Source organism: Onychomys torridus, unplaced genomic scaffold (assembly GCF_903995425.1).
Source record: "Onychomys torridus unplaced genomic scaffold, mOncTor1.1, whole genome shotgun sequence".
Classification (NCBI taxonomy): Eukaryota; Metazoa; Chordata; class Mammalia; order Rodentia; family Cricetidae; genus Onychomys; species Onychomys torridus.
Window position 1 is genome coordinate 7332 of NW_023413874.1, and position 6475 is coordinate 13806.

Sequence of the window (6475 nt, forward strand, 5' to 3'; positions counted from 1 at the left end):
GCTCCTTTGTTTCCTTCCTTCCACAAGTGCCCTTCAGCCCTTTCCTCTCTTCTCTGCGGAGGGTTAGGCCCTGTGGGGGCTGCTGGGAAAGCCTGACCGCCAGCAAGGCATGCGCAATGACCCTTCAGACTGTTCATCTCCTAAGAACCTGCCGTGAAGCACCCCACAGCCTCTCTACTGACAAGCTGGCCCTCGGTCTACGAGACAAGACCTCTCATTGAGCCTTCAGCATAAGATGTTTGGATGAACATCCAAAGATGTTCAGACACCAGTGTGGGCTTCCCTACGGTCTTCGTGATGATTGCCACTCAAATGCAATGGCTCCGGTAGTGAGGGCCTCTCTCCGCAGCGAGTCTATAAGGGCCTAGAGGGCACTGCTTAGCTTTGAGTTCTCAGTCACCAAGTTGCTTGGTGCACAGGACTGTCGATTGGTTGGAAGAATTCTACACACATTCTAGGTAGAGCAAGGGCGGCCCCGCCCCCTGCCGTAGCCCCAGTCTTGTCTCAGGCCTGGTGGTCAAAGGCCACCACCCACCACCACCACAATCACAGCAGTTCAAGAACCCAAGTTCCTCCATCCGTCCGCTATCCCCAGACTTACTGAGAAGTTGTCGGCTTGAGTCGCTGACCGTCACATTCTCCTGCCAGAAGGGGTTCATCAGCGGCGTGCAGGAGCTCTGGACTGGTGGAAGGGAGGAGTTCACAGGCAAGACCCTGGCGTTTTTCCCCACAGAGCCTCCCTAGATGTCTCCCACCCAAGGAAAGCAAACGGAGCGTTGTGCACTTGTGAACCTAGGCTGGGCACCGTCGGGGAGCACTTGTGCAGGCCATCCTCTCTGTCCACCCTCCCCGCACCCCTAAGTGCTTGGCACTGTGAGCTTGGAGGTTGAGAGAGGAGTGTGAGCCAAGCAACAGATCCCAGGCTTGCAGGGACAGCAACCATGGGACGAACGCGGACACCTGGGGAGTACCCTTACCCCGGCAAGTCCGCCAGAGACCAGAGTGGGAGCTCAGAGGTTCTAGCTGGCTGTGGTTGGCGGGTCCCCGGTCCTGCGCCCCCGAACTGTTTCCTCTCCAGCCTCTCGGTGTCGATGATGTACCAGAAGTCGGTGCCGATGGCGACCGCCAGCAGCACGAAACTGACCGCCCCCACTCAGTGCCGCCACGCCCGGCCAGAGCGCCCAGGCGCACCCGCAATCTCCCAGCGTAGGGCCCCTAGGCGCAAGGCTCCTGCCCACGCTCCCCCGTCTGTTCGCTGCACCCCAGATTCTCCAGCGTGGATCTGGAACCCGGCTCAAACTCTGGCTCCACCACCCTCACCTGAGCGATCACACTCGCATGAGCTTCAGCTCGGACCCCACGTTCTCAGGGCTCCCTGTCCTCTCAGACCTCCTCCCTGGTGCCTTCTGAACCCCTCCCGGAAGCACCAGTCCCAGACCCGCACCGTCCTGGCCTCCTCACTCGGCTCCACCCTGTGCCGGTGCGCGGTCCCTGTGCCTTCCTCCCCAGACCCCACTACAGCCCCCACTTCCCAGGCCTCTCTCTCCATGAACTCCCCGCAGCTCCCGCCACTTTCAGCCTCAGCCCTCCTGGCTCTCCCCACACCTCCGCTTTGACCCCCTCCGCAGCCTGGGTCTACTTCCCACAGCTCTGGTTCAGGGCCAGTGCCCTAAACCTCCGAAGACTGGCTCCCGAGGGCCAAGCCGGCTGGGCTGAAGGAGGGGCCGAGGGGGGCGGCGCAGGAGAGAGGGCGGACTTCAGACACCCAGTCAGAGGGGGCACACTCTCCAGTCCGAGGGTACAATTCTCCCGCAATGCCTTCTCCTGAAAAGACCGTCTTCAAGTAATTTAATGGACTGGCTACAAAGGAAAACGTCCGTTTTGGTTTTTTTGTAAGGAAAAAAAAAATCTTTGAAGTAGGGAAGGCCAGGTTCTGTGAATCTATTTTCTTTGTCACCAAAGTCTTCATCATCACAGCCCTCACCTCCCTCACCCCTACCACCTCCTCCCTCACCCCTACCACCCCCTCCTCACCCCTACCACCACCTCCTCACCCCTACCACCACCTCCCTCACCCCTACCACCACCTCCCTCACCACTACCACCACCTCCTCACCCCTACCACCACCTCCCTCACCCCTACCACCACCTCCCTCACCCCTACCACCACCTCCCTCACCCCTACCACCACCTCCCTCACCCCTACCACCACCTCCCTCACCACTACCACCACCTCCTCACCCCTACCACCACCTCCTCACCCCTACCACCACCTCCCTCACCCCTACCACCACCTCCCACCCCTACCACCACCTCCTTCACCCCCATCCCACCTCCTTCACCCCTACCACCTCCTCCCTCACCCCTACCACCACCTCCTCACCCCTACCACCACCTCCTCACCCCTACCACCACCTCCCTCACCCCTACCACCACCTCCCTCACCCCTACCACCACCTCCCTCACTCCATCCCCACCCTCACCCACCACCAACAACAACCATCCCCACCCTTACCCTGTCACCAACGACAAGCATCATCACCACTGTTACCAGCAGCAGCACAAACCTCATTACCATTCTCTTTACCATCATTCTTATCGACCCTACCATGTTCTTAACCAGCATAAAGCCTTCTATTCCTTCAAGAAAGACTTGCAACACCAGTGTACCTGAAACAAGGGCCCAGGTTGAGAAGAGGGCATAAGCAGCCCAAACACTTCCCAATCCTTCTCATGCAAGACACCCAGAGAAAATATTCATGTGTGTGCGGCATATGGGAGTGAAGGAAGCAGATTCTAAGAGCCAGACATAGCCTGCCTTGGGGGCTGCAGCTATCAGCAGCCCTCGTGGCTGCCTTCATGGCTGAGGAGTCAAACCCTTGACACTGCTGTGATACATTCTTAAAGAACTGTCATGCTACAGTCCAAAGTGAACAGGCTATGGTCAAGCCCAGGATCATTAAAGTGTGCTTAGAACAAACATCCCAAGTGATGGCAGTGGGGGTGAGTAACCATAGGGAGGTCTCAGTTAGTCTCTGAGGAAGTGACATTGATCCTGAGACATGGAAGAGACATCAGCCTACCACACCTATAGAAGTGTGTCAGTTTGGTACATTCCAGAGACACTGAAAGAATCGGTGAGAGAAGGAGGCACAGAAGTACTGGTGAAATTATTAGGCCACTCCACGTAGTTAAAAGGGAGTTTTATTTTGTGGGGTAACTTACAAATGAAGGGATAGGTTGCAGGGTCTGGCAAAGGTATGACACAGTCCGGTGGTGTTCTCTGGAGCTCTGCTCGATCTACCTCCAGCGTCCAGGGTCCTGAACCAGAGAAGCCTCTCCTCTCGATCCTTGGTCTTCTGATTCCTCCTCAGCCCCACCTTGTGGGCGTGACCATTACTGAAGCCTCAATGGGGGTTGGAACTTCCAGGCCAAGGCTGGGATGGCTACCACTACATCTCCCCCTTTTGTCTAAATAAGAAGGTTCTAACCTAATACAAGACCATATACAAAGAAATGGTTATCAAATATTGTCCAGGAGTAATGAGGGATAATGAAACAAATATGTAAATTTTAAAAATACCTTGACTTCAAAATTTGGATATAAGGATATGTTGCTTTGGAAAAGAGTCTCTGCTTTTGTTTCCACAGAAAGCCAGAGGCTATGGGTTTGTTCCAGATTAAGATACATCAGGTTTGATCAGCCAAGACCACCTGAAAGGTCTCCGATGACACCATGGCCCAGATGGTCCAACATCCAGAATGGTTTCAAGGCAACTGAAGGACCCTCATGGACTACTCCATAATCCTAAAATTTTCTTTGTGGCCCCATAAGATACAGTGACCCCCTCCAGCAGGAAGTAGTAAAAAAAAAAAACTACACCCAATTTTCCAAAATTATCAAGCTGGCTTTGGAGATGGAATGGCTCACTCCTTCTCTAATCCCAGACATATTGCTAAAAAAAAAAAGGTTAAGAGATTTTTGTGTCCCAAATCAGAAGAGCCCTCTGGTGTGGGACATAAAAAAAAAAAAAAAAAAAAAAAAAAAAAAAAAAAAAAAAAAAAAAAAAACCACAGTATTTTTATTTAAAACAGGTTGATTATAAATGCGATCTCTTTCTAAAAAAGGGGGAGGGGCATATGATATAGATATAGGATGAAAGGGTAGATTAATGAACTTCTAAAGAACAACAACTTGTTTAAAATGTTTACATTGGTATAGATTTTAGTCTATTGATACAAACTTATATTTAATTTTGTTATACTGTATATATATTTCTACTCTCATTTGAGGTATTATGTTTATGCAACTCATTTAGATTGTAATGGATAATTAAGAAATACAGATCAATTAGTCTTCTATGATAGTTAAACTTATAGTCATGTTAAGTTTCTAGGTATACACATAGATATATTTCAGATAGACAGGTAATCTTCAAACACTTCAAAGACCTACAGAATATGGCATTTAAAATACTTTTAAAATTTAGACTTTCTGGACAGTGAGACATGTCTGCTCCTGGCAGCACCAATTTACTTCAGAGAGGAGGATGGGCATTAAAGACACTTCATACAGAATTTATCTTCACCTTGGCAAAAATAGACATTTAGGGCAAGAAACTGTTCTTGCCTGGACTGCTTGATCAACTGGACATGCAGAACCCATAAAAAGGTGACCACTGAACTTTGTTTGGCAGAATGGTCCTTCAGGTTCCTACTTCACAGAGGAAACTGCCAGACATTCTACAGGACACTGAAAAAAATGACCAAGAGACTCTAGCCCTGTGGGCTAAAGACAAATGCCCAACTTTACAAAGGAACATTAGGTGACTGTCCAGGCTGCCAGCTGTCTCTGTCTACCCTGCAAGACTCACAAAAGTTGCTTGTATCCTTCTCCCCGGTTCTCGGGTAATATTATATCCTTCTGAGGTCTTTGATGTGGTTGAAACTAGATAGTTATAATTTTCTCAGTTATGATAAAAGGTAAATTATATAAAAGCCTTGGACTCACAAATATAAGATAGATAGGATATCTTCTTTAATATTGTAACTGTAATTCTTGCTTGATAATTGTTTTGCTATATGTAATTTTACTATGTAAAAGTTAAAACCTTCCTTAAAAAAAGAAAAGAAGTGCTGTGGATATCGCTCTGTGTAAATAAATTCTGATTGGCCAGTGGCCAGGCAGGAAGTATAGGTGGGAAAAGAGAGAAGAGAATTCTGGGAAGTGAAAGGCTAGAGAGAGATGCTGCCAGCCATCACCATGAGAAGATGTAAGGTAATGATAAGCCACAAGCCATGTGGCAAGGTATAGATTAATAGAAATGGGTTAATTTAAGATAGAAGTAGATAACAAGAAGCCTGCCACAGCCATACAGTTTGTAAACAATGTAAGTTTCTGTGTGTTTACTTGGTTGGTTCTGAGCGTCTATGGGCCTGGCGGGTGAGAGAGATTTGTCCTGACTGTGGGCCAGGCAGGACAACTCCAGCTACACAGAAGAGTGAGATGGGGGTAGAGGGCAATGGTGTACAGCTCTGCAGGTTCATGAGGGGCACTTGGGATTTCAGAGCCCCCAGGACTGAAAGTTTAAATCCCTGGACAGTTTAAAGCAGGAAACCGAAATGTTCTGACTTACATGGTGGGGGGCCCCAAGTCCTCATTCTCTGTGCTATTAGTATATAGCACTGAATGGCAAGAAGCAAGACCAGCTGAGGAGGTGAGGGAGCTGGGGAGGTGGCTCAGCAGATAAGAGCCCTGCTGAACAAGCATGAGGATCTGAGTTCAAATCCCCAGAATGCACATAAAAACCAGACACAGTCACGTGCACCTGTAACCCCAGCTGAGGGTAGGAAGAGCAAAGGTGGAAAGATCTCCAGCGCTTCCTGATTGCCAGGGCTTGTCGATCGCCAGGGCTTGCCCATCTCCAAGGCTTACTGATCGCCATGGTTTACTGATCGCCAGCCTAGCTCCAAATTCAGAGAGAACCCAGCCTGAAAACAACAAAGCAGTGTACACCTGACATTCCCCACCCCAGTCTCCATGGCATGTATGAGAATGTGCACACACACATACATGTACACATACAACACAAAAATTTAAGAGGAGTTGGGAAGATATAATAGAAGAAGCGAGGGATCCTGTAACTTGGGCTAGCCTAGTAACATGGTGAACAAGGAAGTGTCTGTAGTGTTTTACATTGAAAGGTTAGAATTGGTAAGGACAGCGTTAATGTGGAGAATTAGGCTGTCATTGTTTTTCTCATCCCAAAGCCATCTTAACCTTCATCCTTCTCACCCTCATCTTCATCCTCAGCAGCAGCATCATGCTTAAGCCGTAAACCCTCAATGTCACTTGCTCTTGGTTGGCTTTGTAAAAGTCACTAACTGGAAGTCACACAGCTGGACACTGTATTTCTAGTCTCCCACTGGCTTTGCTATAAACGACACCCCTGACTAAGGCCACCTAATGAGTCCA

At 49.4% G+C, this 6475-nt stretch overlaps 1 pseudogene; it reads right to left on the reverse strand.

Annotated features, from left to right (window-relative positions):
- Window positions 1–443: 443 nt before the first annotated feature.
- LOC118576543 lies at window positions 444–1150 on the reverse strand (annotated as a pseudogene).
- Window positions 1151–6475: the final 5325 nt, after the last annotated feature.